General features: G+C 32.5%; 1 protein-coding gene across 3 annotated transcripts in view; it reads left to right on the top strand.

The window, feature by feature from the left end:
- The window catches only part of GATAD2B (GATA zinc finger domain containing 2B), a 96,357-nt gene that overhangs the window by 52,276 nt on the left and 25,954 nt on the right, over positions 1–18,127 (top strand). The window lies entirely within an intron of this gene.

The raw sequence follows: 18,127 nt of genomic DNA, 5'->3' as shown, positions 1-18,127 counted from the left end.
AGATGATTCCCATATTGCTCTCATGAGCCCCCTTTTCCTCCTTGCTGTTTTAACTTGGTGATCTTATCAGTTCACATGTATTCAATTGTCACTACTATGCCTATGCTGCTCTTTTACCAACTGCCTATTAGCCAAACTTGATGTCTGTTCAGTAGATGTCTTAAACTCATTATGTCCAAAATTGAACTCATTGTCTTTTCATCAAAATCTTCCTATCTTCCTAATTTCCTATTATTTGTTGACATTATCAGCATCCTTCTAGTTACTCATATTTGCAACTGTAGTATTTCATCAATTCATCATTCGATTCTTCCTTTATATCCAGTAAATTGGCAAGTCCTATCAATTCTAACTTTTTAACATTTGTCATATATACCTCCTCCTCTTCTGTAATACTGCCACCATCCTAATGCAGGTTCTTATTTGTTATCTCATGCCTAGAGTATTATAGTAGTCTGCTTGTTAGTCTTCCTGCCTGAAGTCTCTATTATTCCCTGTCCATTCTCCATTGAACCAAGTTGATTTTCCTAAAGCACAAATCTGACCATGTTTTCCCTTTAAAAAAATAGCTTCAGTCATCACCTCCATGATCAATTATGAAAACTTAGAGTTTTTAATAACTGTTTGTAAACTAGCCTCTTCCTTAACTTTCTTTTCCATCTAGGGATACTGGCCTCCTTGCTCTTCTTTGAACATCTCCCAATTCCCATCATTTTCACTGCCTGCAATGCTCCCTCTCATCATTTCAGCTTCCTACCTTCCCTCAAGTCTCAACTAAATTCACATTTTCTGTAAGAATTCCTGATCTTTAATATTAAGGGATAGTTTCCCTCTGAGATTGTCTCCAATTTATCTTGTATCTATCTTGTTTGTTTGAAGATGTTTCCATGTTGTCTCCCTTATTAAAATGAGTGCACCTTAAGAACAAAGATCTTTTTATTTTGTTGTTGTTGTTGTTCTTTTTTTTTTTTTTTAAATCCTCAATGCTTAGCATAGTGCCTGACACATAGAAAACACTTAATAAATGTTGCTTAACTTGAAAAAGAGAGGGAGATGTTATCACAGGAGTTCTTGAAAAGATAGTTTGGCCTTGCCAAGGAAGAAAACCACATTTGCATGTGTGACCAGAATGAAAAATTAATAATGGGAATGTGTCAGAATGACATGGGGAAGAAGTACAGTGGATAAAGTGCCAGACCTAGAGCCAGAAAGATTCATCTTTCGGAGTTCAAATCTGGCCTCAGACACTTAATAGCTGTATGACCTTGGGCAAGTCATTTAATGCTGTTTGTCTCGTTTTCCTCTTCTGTAAATTGAACTGAAGAAGGAAATGGCAAATATCTCCAGGGTCTCTGCCAAGAAAACCTCAAATAGGATTGCAGAAAAATTGGATATAATTGAAATGATTGAACAAACAACAACTTGTCAAATAACCTCATTGTATTTAACCATTAGAAACTAGATGAGATAAATAAAATGTTTATTACCAGTTAGAGTTCAAGGTCACAAAGTGAGAACACAGGTATGGAATGACATTGCCATCTTGTGGCTTTTTAGACTGCTGTAGCCAGTTTTAAAATCATGTATTTTCATAACATTAGCTGTAAATATGATATCACTCACTTTTGCATTGTGTGTAAAGGCTTATGAATTGGTTTCCTCAGAGTAATCCTGTGATCCTAGAAGTATAAATGCTGTTATTCCTACTTTATATGTAAGGAAACTGAGATTTAGAGATTGTTCAACTTTCCCATGGTTACACAGGTAGTAAATACCAAAGCCTAGTATAATGATTCAGTACACTGAAAAGAGCACTGGTTTTGAAGTCTGCACTTGAGCTTAGATTTTAGCTGTTACTAGAAGTGTGACCTTGGGCAAGTTAACTTCTCTGAGCATCAATTTCTTCATCTGTAAAATAAAGAGGTTGGACTAGATGACTTCAGAGAGCCCTTTTAGATCTAAATTTATGATCTCTTGGCTCCAGGTACTATTTTTGTATTTTCAGTGAGGACTCATATTTCTTTGCCTCTGACCAACAGATGAGATTTTATCATTTTTGTGGTTCTGTACCAAACCAGAGACTGGGTGTGGTAGTGTACACCTGTAACTGCTTCTCAATGAAGCTTATGTTGGTGGATCACTTGAGTTCTGAGTTGTAATAGATACAACTAGTGCTAATTAAGTATCTGAACTAAGTCCAGAACCAGTGTGAGGAGGCCTTGGAAGGGAGGTGGCAGAGAACCAACCTGTCTAAGGAAAAGTGGACCAGCCCAGATTGGAAACAGAGAGGTCAAAGTTCCATGACCCATCACAGTGGGATTGGCCCTATAAGCTGCTGTTGTATTGTACTTCCATCCCAGGCCAAATAGAGAGATGTACTTGTTTCATAAACTTCTCTAATTACTAGGAAACTTCATCATACACCTTGGTTTCTCAAATACCTTTTTTCTTAATCTTATTTCTGATGAACCATTCATTCATTCTCCTTTTCCCACACATAATGCACAGACATAACCTTGACTTTATCATACCCTATCAAAATTCTACTTCCAAATGCAAAAATTCTGAATTTTCCTTAACTCTACTGTTTCATCTTTCCCTATGCCTCATTTCTCTTCAATCAGTTCTTCATTCTTTGACTCCTAATCTCTAATCTCTAATCCATAGTATTCTCCCAGGCACTCATCCTGCTCTGACTTCACTTTCTTTCTTTGCTTGTTTTATCCCTATAAATAACCAGTTTACTATCTTCTTTTCTTGAATCTTTTAGTCCCTTGTCTCACCTCTTTGGCTTTGCCAAATTCCAACCCTGATTTATTCTTCTATATGTACTTTCTTTTCTACTCATCCACTACACAGAATCATGAAACCATGCCAACTGGGTCCACCAAAAATTTGTTATTTAATCTCAACTGGGCCTGATTGCAACTAGGCAGTCCTTTTATTCTTCTCAAATAGTATCTCCATTGCACTTCTCACAGTAACTATTCCTCCTTGAGCGTCCCATGCCGTTCACATCCTCTCTCTTGACTAATAACTTTACTGGAAAAATAGATGCCATTTTCTGCTCAAAGTTCCAGCTGTTGTTCTGTCTTCCACTTCAACATTTCTTGATATTATTCCTACCAGTCTTCGATAAAGAAGTAACATTTCTTTTCATTAAGGCCAACCCCTCTACTTTTGTACCCTTAGTCTCTCATACCCACTTATCTCATCTAATTGTGAGATTGCCCTCACAGGCCTATTTTCACATTTCTCTCTTTTCTTTCATCTTCTATTAACTTCCTTATTGCTTGTTGCCTGCAAACATGCTCTGGCTTCCCCCATCCTTTAAAACAATATCAATTTTACTGAAACCTATCATCCTCTCAATCTCTCATCCCACATAATCTATTGCTTTTTATAGGCAAATTTCTAGGGAAAGTACTGAACAATCATTCATTACCGTCAGTTCTTCTCAGATTCCCTACTCAGGCTCTTACTGCCTGGTGTCAGACCTCATCATTCAACTCAAACTTTGTCTTTTAATTCAATCATTAAACATTTTTTATGTACCTACTATGTAAAGCTAAGCATTGGAAGTACTAAAAGATAGTCCACTTAAGGAGCTCACAATCTGGAGTTGGGGTGATGGGAAATAGCAAATAAAAAATATGCAAACAAGGATAAATAGGAAATAATTAGCAGAAGAAAGGCATTCTAATTAAGAGGGGTTGGGAAAGACTCCCAGTAGAAGAAGGGAATTTAATTGGGAGTTGAAGAAAGCCAAGGAGGCCGAGATGAGATGGTGGTGGTGGTGGTGGTGATGACAGTGGTGGCAAACTCCATTTGGGGTTTTATTGACAAAGATCATTGCAATTGTTTGTTATTTCCGTCTCCAGCTCATATTATATAGATAAGGAAGGGAGGCAAATGTGGTTGTGACTTGCCCATGATAACACTGAGATTGGTCTTGAAGAAGATAGCAAAATAGAAAGTAAAATCCAGTAACATGTTGTTTATAAGACACATATTTGATTCATGAACAGGTAAAATAATGAATTGGAGTTAGAAAGTATAGCCTCTGGCCTGGAGTCAAGACAACCTGAGTTCAAATATAGTCTCAGACACTAGCTCTGTGACCCTGGGCAAATCATTTAATGTCTGTTTACCTCAGTTTTCTCATCTGTAAAATAGGGACAATAATAGCACCTACTTCCCAGGATATGTTATGAGGATCAAATAAGATAACAATCGTAAAATCCTTAGTATAATGGCTGGCACATAGTAAGCAATATAAATGTTAGCTATTATTAATAATAGTATTATCCGTTATGCTTCCTTTGGACTTATTAAAGCATAGGTAACAGTCATTCAACAATTATTTATTAAATACTTAAGTGCCAGACACTGTGCTAAGTGGTGGGGATACAACAAAAGGCCAGAAAAAATTCTAAACAAACAAACAGATAAATAACAACCCAGTAATTTTTTTTTAAGCTTTTTATCTTCAAAACATTCGTGGATAATTTTTCTTTTTTCTCTCTTTTTTTTTAATTGTAGGTTTTTATTTACAAAACATATGTATGGATAATTTTTCAACATTGACTCTTGCAAAACCTTCTGTTCCAAATTTTCCCCTTCTTCCCCCCACACCCTCCCCTGGATGGCAGGTAGTCAGTCTAATACATGTTAAATATGTTAAAATATATGTTAAATCCAATATATGTATACATATTTATACAATTATCATGCTACACAAGAAAAATCAGATCAAAAAGGAAAATAAATGAGTAAGAAAAGGAAATGCAAATGAACAGCAACAAAAAAAGAGTGAAGAATGTTATGTTGAGATCTACATTCGGTTCCCACAGTCCTCTCTCTGGGTGTAGATGGTCTCTTCATCACAAGATCGTTTGAACTAGTATCAATCATCTCATTGTTGGAAAGAGCCACGTCCATCAGAATTGATTGTAGTATAATATCGCTGTTGCCGTGTACAATGCTCTTCTGGTTCTTCTCATTTCACTTGGCATCTGTTCATGTAACTCTCTCTAGGCCTCTCTAAAATCATACTCCTCATAAACAATAATATTCCATAACATTCATATACTATAACTTATTCAGCCATTCTTCAACTGATGGGCATCCACTCACTTTCCAGTTTTTTGCCACTACAAAAAGGGCTGCCACAAACATTTTTGCACATGTGGGTCCCTTTATTTCCTTTAAGAACTCTTTGGGATATAGGCCCAACAGAAATCCTGCTAGATCAAAGGGTATGTACAATTTAATAACTTTTTGAGCATAGTTCCAAATTGCTCTCCAGAATGGTTCACAGTACCACCAACAATGTCTCAGTGTTCCAGTTTTCCAACATTTATCATTATCTTTTCCTGTCATCTTAGCCAATCTGAGAAGTGTCTAATGGTAACTCAGAGTTATCTTAATTTGTATTTCTCTGATCAATAGTGATTTTACAACACCTTTTTATGTGACGAGAAATGGTTTTAATTTCTTCATTTGAAAATTGTTCATATTATTTGACCATTTATCAATTGGAAAATGGCTTGAGTTCTTATAAATTTGAGTCAGTTTTCTATATATTTTAGAAATGAGGCCTTTATCAGAATCCTTAAATGTAAAAATGTTTTCCCAATGTATTGCTTCCCTTCTGATCTTGTCTGTATTAGTTTGTCTGTACAAAAACTTTTCAACTTAATATAATCAAAATGATCTATTTGGTGTTCACTTATGAGTTTCAGTTATTCTTTGGACACAAATTCCTTCTTCACAGATCTGAGAGGTAAACTATTCTTTGTTCTTCTAATTTGCTTATAATATCATTCTTTATGTCTAAATTATGAACCCATTTTGGCCTTATCTTGATATATGTTATTAGGTGTGGGTCAATAACCAATTTCTTCCACACTAGTTACCAGTTTTCCCAGCAGTTTTTGTCAAATAGTGAGTTCTTATCCCAAAAGCTGGGATCTTTTGTCAAATACTAGATTGACTGTTTTGTCCTATGAGCCTAACCTATTCCACTGATTGACTACTCTGTTTCTTAGCCAGTACCAAATGGTTTTGATGACTGTTGCTTTATAATATAGTTTTAGGTCTGACACAGCTAGGCCATCTTCATTGGCATTTTTTTTTTTTCATTAATTCCCTTGAAATTCTTGACCTTTTGTTCTTCCAGATGAACTTTGTTATTTTTTTCTAGATCTGTAAAATGTTTTCCTGGGAGTTTGATTGGTATGGAACTAAATAAGTAGATTAATTTAGATAATATTGTCATTTTTATTTTATTCACTCAGCCTACCCATAAGCAATTGATATTTTTTCAACTTATTAGATCTGATTTTATTTTTGTGGAAAGTATTTTATAGTTGTGTTCATATAGTTCCTGACTTTCCCTTGGTAGATAGATTCCCAAATATTTTATACTATCGATAGTTACTTTGAATGGAATTTCTTTTTGTATCTCTTGCTGTTGGACTTTGTTGGTAATATATAAAAATGCCGATGATTTATATGTATTTCTTTTTTATCCTGCAACTTTGCTAAAGTTATAAATTGTTTCTAGTAGTCTTTTAGTTGACTCGAGAGAACTCAAGGGTTCTCTAAGTATACCATCATATCAACTGCAAAGATGGATAATTTTATGATTTCCTCATTGCCTACTCTAATTTCGCTAATCTCTTTTTCTTCTCCTATTGCCAAAGCTAACATTTCTAATACAATATTGAATAGTAATGATGATAGTGGGCAACCTTGTTTCACTCCTGTTCTAATTGGGAATGGTTCTAGTTTGTCCCCATTACATATGATGCTTGCTGATGGTTTTAAATAGATGTTCCAGTAATTATTCTTAAAGAACACTGGCTAATGGGGGTGATTTTATCTTATATAAAACAACAACAAAACCAGGCTTGATTAAGAGAGAGAAACAAAAAAATGCTAAAGAATACCATGAAGAATGAGTTAATATCAATACTTAATTATATATTGACCAACACAGCATTTAAATACTTAAGGAAAAGCTAAAAAAGTTACAAGGGAAAATAGGTCATAAAACTTTAAGATGTGTATGTGTGTGTGACAGATTCAGAAACAGAGAAAGACAAGAGACAGACTATCCCTTTCAGTCCTTAACCCTTGACCCTCCATTATACTCTTTTGGACTTTATCATGCCCCTTCTCTTTATAACAACCGCTTCCTTGATATCTCCCTACCCCCCAATTTCAGCTTTTTTAAATGTGTTATTATCTTCCTTCATAAGATTGTTAGCTGCTTAAAGGTAAGATTTTGTATTTCTAGTGCTTAGCACAGTGCCTGGCACATTGTTGTTTATTATTTGGCTATTTTTCGGTCATGTTCCCTCTTCGTGACCCCTTTGGAGGTGTTTTTGTTTTTTGGTTTTGGTTTTGGGCTTTTTTGCAAAGATACTAGAGTGATTTGCAATTTCCTTCTATAACTCATTTCATAGATGAGGAAACTGTGTCATCTATATAGCTATCTGGTGCTAAATAAATATTTATTGACTTGACTTAGGTAAATCTAATTTTAAAAATATTAATAAACAGTTAAAAAGTTACGGTCTTGAATAAAATTTTAGAAAAGTTAGATGTGGTATTTAATATGTATTGGACTACTTGCCATCTAGGGGAATGGGTGGGGAGAAGGAGAGGAAAAGTTGGAACAGAAGGTTTTACAAGGGTCAATGTTGAAAAATTACCCATGCATATATTTTGTAAATAAAAAGCTATAATAATAATAATTTAAGAAAAGAAAAGTTAAATGTGGGAGGGGAAAAAGTTAAGTATGATAATCTATAGCAATCACAGGATGATGATAAAAAAGAAAACACAAGTGATTCTACACATCATGTTTACAAAATTTTACCTTGTTAAAATCTAAAATCTTCAGGAATATAGAAAATCAGAATTAAATTTGTCCTTTACTAATTGTGATGCAAGTAAGTTTCTATTCAGTAAAGAGTTATTGAAGAAAAGATTAAAAATTATTTAGAAACTTAAGCCTAAGGAATCAGTGAATCAAAAATAAATTATAGAAACAGTAGTTGTTTTTATCACAGAAAATTACAAAATTGAGCCAGCATACCAAAATTCATGAATTGCAGCCAAAGTATTCTTTGGGTAAACAACAAAAGAAAAAACAGATCAATGAATGGAGTATTCAGACAACTTTTAAAAAATTAATTAATTAATTAATAACAAGCACTAAAATATACAATAACAAACAATAAAATAGACATTCTGTGAGTCAAAGAAGAGATTAATGAAACCGGGGAACAAAAAAACCTCAAAAAAATAATGTAATAGATAAATCTTTAGTCAGTTTGATTTACAAAAGAGGAAAATCAAATAACCGTTGTTAAAAATTTTAAAAGGAAACTTAAAATAAATGAATAATAAAAGAAACTATAATAACCATTTGGCCTTTAGTATAAGCCAATAAAACCAATAAAATATAAATAAAATGTATATTTACAAAAATATGAAATCAAGATTAACAGAAGAAGAGAAGTTAACTCAATATCAGCAAAAAAGAAATTGAAGAATAAATTTATTCCCTAAGAAAAAATCCTAGGATCAAATGGATTTTCAAGCCAATTATTGTTACATATTCAAAGAAAAGCTAATTTCATTTTTAAATTAACTTCAAAAGTAGTGATAAGAAATTTACTACCTTCCTTCTATGATGCAAATATAGTCCTGATGACCTAGTGAGTCAGAACAGAAAGAAAATTATAGATGAATATTTCTGATGGATGTTAACACAAATTTTTAAAATAAAACATTAGCAAATAGACTACAGCAAAACTTTGTCAGTTTAAATTTGTAATGAGAATATAGCTGTGATTCAGTGTTAGAAAAACTGTAAACATACTAGATTGTATTAATAAGGCAAAAATTATATCATTGTGTCAATAGATACAAGAGAAGCTTTTAAGGATGTGATAGAACATCCATTTCTGTGGGGAAAAAAATACATTAGAAAACATACTAAATGGACATTTCTTTAATATAAGCAGTATCTATCTAAAACCGAGAGCGATCATTCTACAGTCTCTTTTTATGTTATAAATAAAACCTAATGGGAAGAGAGAGATTTTATTTAAAATAATAATAATATTGAATATTGAATATAATCCATATAATATATATTAAATATAATTGATTATATATTAAATTAATATATCATATACAATAATATACAATCAAATCAATTATATATTAAATATAATTTATATAAATATAAACATTACATATAGTTTATTATATAAATATATTACATATAATAAAATACATATAAAATAAATAATAAAAATTATTTAAAATAACTATAAATCCCTTGCAACTCTGCCTGTAAGACACGTAGGAACTTAGCAAAAGATTTTATAAAAATAAATAATTGGAGACATTACTTATGGATAGATTGTCACTATAATAAAAATAACTAGCTCTGTACTTGAAACAATTAAAATTGATTTTACTCTGGTGGCTACAGACCCTAAGGCACATGTATTCTTTTTTTTTTTTTCTAATAGCTTTTTATTTACAAGATATATGCATGGGTAATTTTTCATCATTGACAATTGCAAAACCTTTTGTTACAATTTTTCCCCTCACCCCCTCCTGCAGATGGCAGGTAGACCAATACATGTTAAATATGTTAAAGTATATATTTAATACAGTGTTAAAGTATATATTAAATACAATGTATGTATACATGTTCATACAGTTATTTTGCTGCACAAGAAGAATCGGACTTTTAAATAGTATACAATTAACCTGTGAAGGAAAGGACACGTGTATTCTCAGACTAATATTCTATGTATTCTTACCTAGAGACTGAGGAGGGGAATCAGAAACAAGTCAATAGGTACCAACTTTGGTCAGGAAATAACTCAGACCAGAAGGGCAATGAACAGACTTTTCTCTTAAGCTTTACACCAATTGGTGAGCATTGAAAGCTTTAAGGCCATCAAACCAGAGTTATGGACATTAGGCAACAGAAGCTCAGGCCAGACATTGTCAGTGAGCCCTGCTTCTATCCCACCCTCCAGAAATGTTTTATAGCCCAACACTAACAAAGTCCAAAGTGAAAAAATAATCTGGAAGAATAAACAAACAAACAAAAAAAGAATCTAACTATAAAGCATTATGGTGACAGGAATATCAAGACACAAATACAGAAGAAAATGACTTGAAAAAAACTTATAAGTAAATCTTCAGAGACTAATGTAGTTTGGATATAAATTCAAAAAGAATTCCTAGAAGATTTTAAAGCAAGAGTTTAAATAGCTAAAACTATTTAAAATCATTTAAATGAGAGTGTTAGAGGAAAGAATGGGAAAAGAAGCAAGAACTAGAGAAGAAAAACATGAAAAGAGAATTAACATTTTGAAAAAGATGTTTAAAACTTTCTTGAAGAAAGTAACTCCTTGAAAATGAAAATTGTCCAAATAGAAGCTAATAACGAATTATCAAGAAATGATAAAACAACATTGAAAGCTGAAGGGTGCAATAAAAGAAAATGTGTAATACTTCATAAGAAAAACACCTGACCTGGAAGATAGAGCAAGGACAGAGAAAAATTAAGAATCAGTTCTCTACCTGAAAGCCATAAACAAAAAAAGAACACAGAGATGATATTGTCCAGAAAGTTTAGAACTAGAAGACAAAGTAGAAATTGAAAGAATCCACCAGTCAATTTCTGAAAGAAACCCCAACTGATAGTTTTCAACTCTCAGGAATATTATTGCCATAATCCAGGGTTCCCAGGTCAAGCAGAAAATACTGCAAGCAACCATTAAAAAAAGAATCCAAGTACTGGGGTATAGCAATCAAAATCACCAAGGATTTAACAATACCATGTAAAAGAATTGAGAGCTTTAGAATATGATTTTCCAAAAGGTAAAGAATTTACCAGTTTGGCCAAAACTGAATATAATTTTATGGAGGGATAGGGGAAAGGAGTAGGGAGAAATGGAAGGGGGTATTGACTTTTAATGAAATGGAGAAATCCCAAGCATTCTTGATGAAAAGACCAAGACTGAGTAGAAAATTTGACTTAAGAACACTGTAGTCAAGAGAACTATAAATAGGTAAAACATGAATGAGGAATTATAAGGGACTAAACAAGATTAAACTATATTCTTTTATGGGAATACATGTAACCCCTCAGAACTTTTTTTTTTTCCTCACCAGGGTTCATAGAATTTAATTAGAAGGCCTGGGTATGTATGAAGGTAGTGGTGGAGGACACAGGGACCTTATTTTCATCTTGTTAAAAAGAGAGGTGAATACACATATATACATAGTTGAGTACAAAAGCATATCTTACCCAAGAAATAAGTACAGGCAAATCTTATTTTATTGCACTTCACAGATAAACTGGTTTTGTTTTTTTTTTAATTAAAGTTATATGTGGCAACCTTGTGTCAAGAAAATCTATTGGTGCCTTTTTCCCAATAGCATGTGTTCACATTGTGTCTCCGTGTCACATTTTGGTACTTCTCACAATATTTCATTCTTTTCTGTTATTATTTTATCAGTTTTGGTGATCAATGATTTTTGATAATATTATTCTAATTATTTTGGGGTACCACAAACCAGGACAAGATGCGATGGCAAACAAAAAATAGATAAACATTGCGTGTGTTTTGACTGCTCCACCAGCTGCAATCCTCTGTCTCCCTCTCTAAAGGCTTCTCATTCCCTGAGGCCTAATATTGAAATTAAGCCAATTAATAACCCTACAATGGCCTGTAAGTTTTCTAGTGAAAGCAAGAGTTATTCAATGAAGCAAACTTTGCACTAGTCTTGTTTTAAGGCAAGACTCTTCATCAGCAGAAAGATTACAACTCAGTGAAAACTCATGTGATGGTTGGCGCCTTTTAATCAATCTTTAAATTAAGAGTTTTTACATTTTTTAGATAATAAATTACTTAATAGACTATAGTATAGTGCAAACATAACTTTTATTTCTACTGGGAAAAAAATTAGTGTGATTTGCTTTATTGCAATGCTCAGGAACTGAATTTGCAATATCTCCAAGACAAACCTATGGGAAGGAAAGAAATTAAAGAAAGTAAGAGAGAGGGTAGATTAAGTGAAGCACCAGTAAAAGCAAAACAGACTCTTGGGGGCAGAGGGAGAGAAGGGTTGGGCAGTGGGAAAAAAGAGAATAAGTATGAAAGAATAAGATATAGGAAATACACAGTAATCTTAATGCTAATGAAATGAACTCATCCATAAGACAAGAGAAAAACAGAATAGATTAGAAACCAAAGCAATAGTCTTTTATTTTTTTTTAAATAAGAAATACTTTGTGAAATATACAAAAAAGTTAAAATAAGGGGTTAAAGCTAAAGTTTTTTAAAAAATGAAAAAGCCAGGTATCAATCGTAATCTCAGAAAAACATAAGCAAAATTAGGGAAACTTCATTTTGTTAAAACATACCCTAGATTATGAATTAATATCAATGCTAAATACATATGTGCCAAAAGCATAGCATCAAAATTCTTTAAAAAAAAAAAGTTTAACAAGTGACAGGAAGAAACAATGAAACTATTATAGTAGGGAATTTCAAATTACTCGTGTGATGTCTAGATAAATTGACCCCTTCTCTGAAAAATAAACAAGAAAAAAATTAAGGACCTGAATAGAATTTAGAAAAGTTAGATATGATAGATTTTCATAGACTATTGCATGGGAATAGAAAGGAACACACACACAGACACCCCTATTTTTTAACTGTGTGTAGCATATTCACAAAAACTGACCATTAGGGCATTAAAAACCACAAACAAGTGCAGAAATGTGTCTTTTTCCTATCATAAAATTATACTTAATAAGAGGCCTTTGAAGCACAGCTGAAAAATTTAGAAGCTAAATAATTTAAATCCTATAGAATGGGTAGATCAATGGACAAAACCCAGAAATAATGGACAGTTTCATTGAAGATAATGACCACAATGAAACAATACATCAAAACTTATGGAATGTAGACAAAGCAGTATTTAACGAAATATTTATATTCCTAAATTTTTAAGACCAGGTCAGTAAAATGAATATGCAAGTAGAAAACCAAAATTTAAAAAATCCATTTAAACCAAGATAAGATCAAAATGGGTCCATGATTTAGACATAAAGAACGAGATTATAAACAAATTGGAGGAACATAGGATAGTTTATCTCTCAGACTTGTGGAGGAGGAAGAAATTTGTGACTAAAGACGAACTAGAGACCATTATCGATCACAAAATAGAAAATTTTGATTACATCAAATTAAAAAGCTTCTGTACAAACAAAACTAATGTAAACAAGATTAGAAAGGAAGCAATAAAAACTGGGAAAACATCTTCACAGTTAAAGGTTCTGATAAAGGCCTCATTTCCAAAATATATAGAGAACTGACTCTAATTTATAAGAAACCAAGCCATTCTCCAGTTGATAAATGGTCAAAGGATATGAACAGACAATTTTCAGATTATGAAATTGACTATTTCTAGTCATATGAAAGTGTTCCAAATCATTATTAATCAGAGAAATGCAAATTAAGACAATTCTGAGATACCACTACACACCTGTCAGATTGGCTAAGATGACAGGAAAAAATAATGATGATTGTTGGAGGGGATGCGGGAAAACTGGGACACTGATACATTGTTGGTGGAGCTGTGAACGAATCCAACCATTCTGGAGAGCAATCTGGAATTATGCCCAAAAAGTTATCAAACTGTGCATACCCTTTGATCCAGCAGTGTTTCTACTGGGCTTATACCCCAAGGAGATACTAAAGAGGGGAAAGGGACCAGTATGTGCCAAAATGTTTGTGGCTAGAAATTGTAGTGGCTAGAAGCTTTAAACTGAGTGGATGCCCATCAATTGGAGAATGGTTGGGTAAATTGTGGTATATGAATGTTATGGAATATTATTGTTCTGTAAGAAATGACCAGCAGGATGAATACAGAGAGGCTTGGAGAGAATTACATGAACTGATGCTAAGTGAAATGAGCAGAACAAGAGATCATTATATACGTCAACAACGATACTGTATGAAGATGTAATCTGATGGAAGTGGATTTCTTTGACAAAGAGACCTAATTCAGTTCCAGTTGATCAGTGATGGACAGAAGCAGTTACACCCAAAGAAAGAACACTGGGAAATGAATGTAAATTGTTTGCATTTTTGTTTTTCTTCCCGGGTTATTTTTACCTTCTGAATCCAATTCTCCCTGTGCAACAAGAAAACTGTTTGGATCTGCACACATACATTGTATCTAGGATATATTCAACATATATAGGACTGCTTGCCATCTAGGGGAGAGGGGGTGGAGGGTAGGAGGGAAAAATCGGAACAGAAGTGAGTGCAAGGGATAATGTTGTAAAAAAAAAATTACCCTGGCATGGATTCTGTCAATAAAAAGTTACTATAATAAAAAAAAAAAGAAAATTCATAACCCAAAAGCTTCATAGAAATGCCCATTGTCACACACGTAAGTGACAGTAATGAACTCTGAAACCAGATGCTTAATGTATCAAGGGAAGTCACACAATAAATAATACTACTACTAAAAAAAAAATCCATTTAAGTGGGTCTTCTCAAAGGAGAGTAACAAAATTAAAAGTTAAAAAAGCCAAAATATTGAATTGTTTTGTTTTTGCAAAACCCAATAAAACAGATAAACCATTTGCTAATTTGGTTAAGGAAATGCAAGAAGAATCAAGTTATCAGTATCAAAAGTGAAAAAAGTGAGTTCACAAGCAATATAGAAGAAATAAAAACATTTAGGAAATTTTCACCCGACTGTGGGCTATAAAGTTAGCAATCCAAATGAAATGAACATTTGTAAAAATGTAAATTATCTAGATTAATAAAACAGGAAATAGGATACTTAATCATTTTGTAGAAAAAAATTGAATAAGTCATAAATGAATTTATAGAGGAGAAAAAAAAGAACCTACAACCAGATGGATTTACAGATGAATTTAAATAAAGTATTAGCAAGGAGATTACATTTTTATCCCAAAGATCATATTCTGTGACCAGGCTAGATTTATACTGGAAATGTAGGGCTGGTTGAATACATGGGAAATTATAAGTGTAGTTATCATATTAATAACAAAATGAGCAAAGATCATGACTATTTCAATAGATGCAGAAAAACTTTTTTAGAAAATGTAACACTTATTCCTACTTAAAAACAAAGAACATTATTTATAACAGGGAGAAGCTTTTCCATTAAGATCAAAGGTGAGGTAGAAATGTCTGTTATTACCATTACTATTCAACATTGTAGTTGATATTAGCTAAACACACACACACACAAATTGAAGGAATAAGCATAAGCAAAAAAACCAAAATTAATAATTTTTGCAGACAATATGATGGTTTACTTAGAGAATCCTTGAAAGGCAATAAAAATTGATCAAAATTACTACTTAAACAGGTTGCAGGATGTAAAATGCATGCACATGAATCAGTAGGATTTCTATATATAGCCAAGAAAATCGAGTAGGAATTGAAAAATTCTGTTTAAGATAACTACAAACATTATGACATATTTGGGGGTTTTCCAACAAGAGACATACAACACCAATATGAATACAATTATAAAATGTTCTTCACACAAGTAAAGATCTAAATAATTAAGTAACTAATCATATTGATCATTAAGCAGTCATAGAATAAGCCAATGTAATAAAATGACACTACACGAATTAATTTACTTATTCCTCGTTGCACCAAACTGTGGTGGTGTTCTTTTCTTTTTCTAAAATATGATGGTTCTCTGGGAGCAGGTTTCTTGGGGAGGTTTTCTAGAGGCAGCCTTAGTTTCAGTTCAGAGTATAATCACTCCAAATGCAGCCATTTTTTTAAATACAAAAATTTATTATTATTGACAAAAGGTCAATAATAATAATATCGAGGGAATATGGAAAAAATGGGAAGGGGGTCTAACAGTACCAAAGTTTTAACTATATTACAAAACTGCAATCATCAAAATAATTTGATATTGGATAAGAAATAGGTTGATGAGAAGAAAAGTTTAAGTACATAACATGTAGAAACAAATGAGTACAATTATAGGCTAGTGTCTAATTACCCAAAGATCCAGTTATTTGAACAAATAACTCACTATTTAACAAAAACTTGAGAACATTAGAAAATACTTTGTCAGAAACTAAGTATAGACCAACATCTCACCCCTGCCTACCAATATAAGTTCAAAATAGGTACTTGATTTAGACATAAAAGGTAACTTTATAAGCAAAATTAGAGAAGCATGGGAAGAATAAACTGTCAGATCTGTGGATAGGGGAAGAGTTCATATCAAACTAGCTAAAGAGGTTTCACAGTGGATAATTATAATGGTCTAAAAGTTTGTGTACAAACAAAACTAATACAGTTAAAATTAGAAGAGAAGCAGGAAACAGCCTTATTTTTTATTTTAATTTTATGTATTTACTTACAACATAAATGCAAAATAGAAAAAGATTTTTAAAAAAAAATTTAATTGCCATATACACAGCAGAAGATGAGAGGATTCAAAAGATTAAAAAATAAACTTTCATTTTAATTCAATATAAATGAACTGTGCGCTGTGTTCAGAACTGTCCATCTTTGTTTCCTTTTAGATTTTCCTTTTGTTCTCTTCTGTACACATTTTGCTTTATTCTTTTTTCCCCTTTCCCCCCTTCTCCTGCCAACCTCCCTAAGAAGGTTACAATCACGAGCAATTTTTTATATGTATATATATATATATATTATACATACACATACGTAGACATAAATATCTATATTCATATATATATATATACATATACGTATAAATTCATATACATCTGTGTAAGGCCTTGCTATGCTTGTTCTCTTTCTCTGAAGGTAGATATCATCCTTTATAAATCCAAGTCTTTCCATATTTTTCTAAATCCTCATTTCCTATACCACAGCAATATTCTAACCTTATACTATGTAATTATTTAAGTGTTGATTTTTTTATTTTATTTTATTTTTAAATAATGGCTTTTTATTTTCAAAATATATGCAAAGATAGCATTCAGCATTTACCCTTGCAAAACCTTGCGTTCCATGCATCTCTCCCCTAGACATCAAGTAATTCAATATATGTTAAACATGTGCAATTATTCTATACATCAAAAAAATCAGATCAAAAAGGGGGGAAAATGAGAAAGATAACAAAATGCAAGCAAACAACAACAAAAAAGTGAAAATACTATGTTTTGATCCACATTCAGTTCCCACAATCCTCTCTCTGGGTACAGATGGCACCCTCCATCACAAGTCTATTGGAATTGGCCTGAATCATCTCATTGTTGAAAAGAGCTACATCCATCAGAGATGATCATTGGTTGTTGCCATGTACAATGTTCACTTGATTCTACTCATTTCACTTAGTATCAGTTTATATAAGTCTCTCCAGGTCTTTTTGAAATTATCCTGGTGATTATTTCTTAAAGAACAATAATATTACATTACATTCATATACTATAACTTATTCATCCATTCTGCAACTGATGGGCATTTACTCGGTTTCCAGTTTCTTGCCACTACAAAAAGGGCTGCTAGAAACATTTTTGCCCATGTGGGTCCTTTTCTGTCCTTTATGATCTCTTTGGGATATAACTCTATCAAAGGTTATGCACAGTTTGATAGCGATTTGGTCGCAGCTCCAAATTGTTCTCCAGAATGGTTGGATCTGTTCACAACTCCACCAACAATGTATTAGTGTCCTAGTTTTCCCACATCTCCTCCAACATTTATCATTATCTTTTCCTGTCATTTTGCCAGTCTGAGAGATATAAAATGGTACCTCAGAATTGTCTTAATTTGCATTTCTCTGAACAATAGTGACTTGGAGCATTTTTTAATATGACTAGAAATGGTTTTAATTTTTTCATCTGAAAATTGTCTGTTCGTGTCCTTTGACCATTTGTCAGTTGGTGAATGGCTTATATTCTTATAAATTTGAGTCAAGAACCCTTGAATGTAAATTTTTTTTCTAGTTTTCTGCTTCCCTTCTAATCTTGGCTACATTGATTTTGTTTGTACAGAACCTTTTTAATTTAATAGAATCAAACTTAATC

The sequence above is a fragment of the Sarcophilus harrisii genome, chromosome 4 (assembly GCF_902635505.1).
Source record: "Sarcophilus harrisii chromosome 4, mSarHar1.11, whole genome shotgun sequence".
In the NCBI taxonomy this organism is placed as follows: domain Eukaryota; kingdom Metazoa; phylum Chordata; class Mammalia; order Dasyuromorphia; family Dasyuridae; genus Sarcophilus; species Sarcophilus harrisii.
Note: the sequence above shows the minus strand (reverse complement) of the source record. Positions and strands in the feature narration are given on the sequence as shown.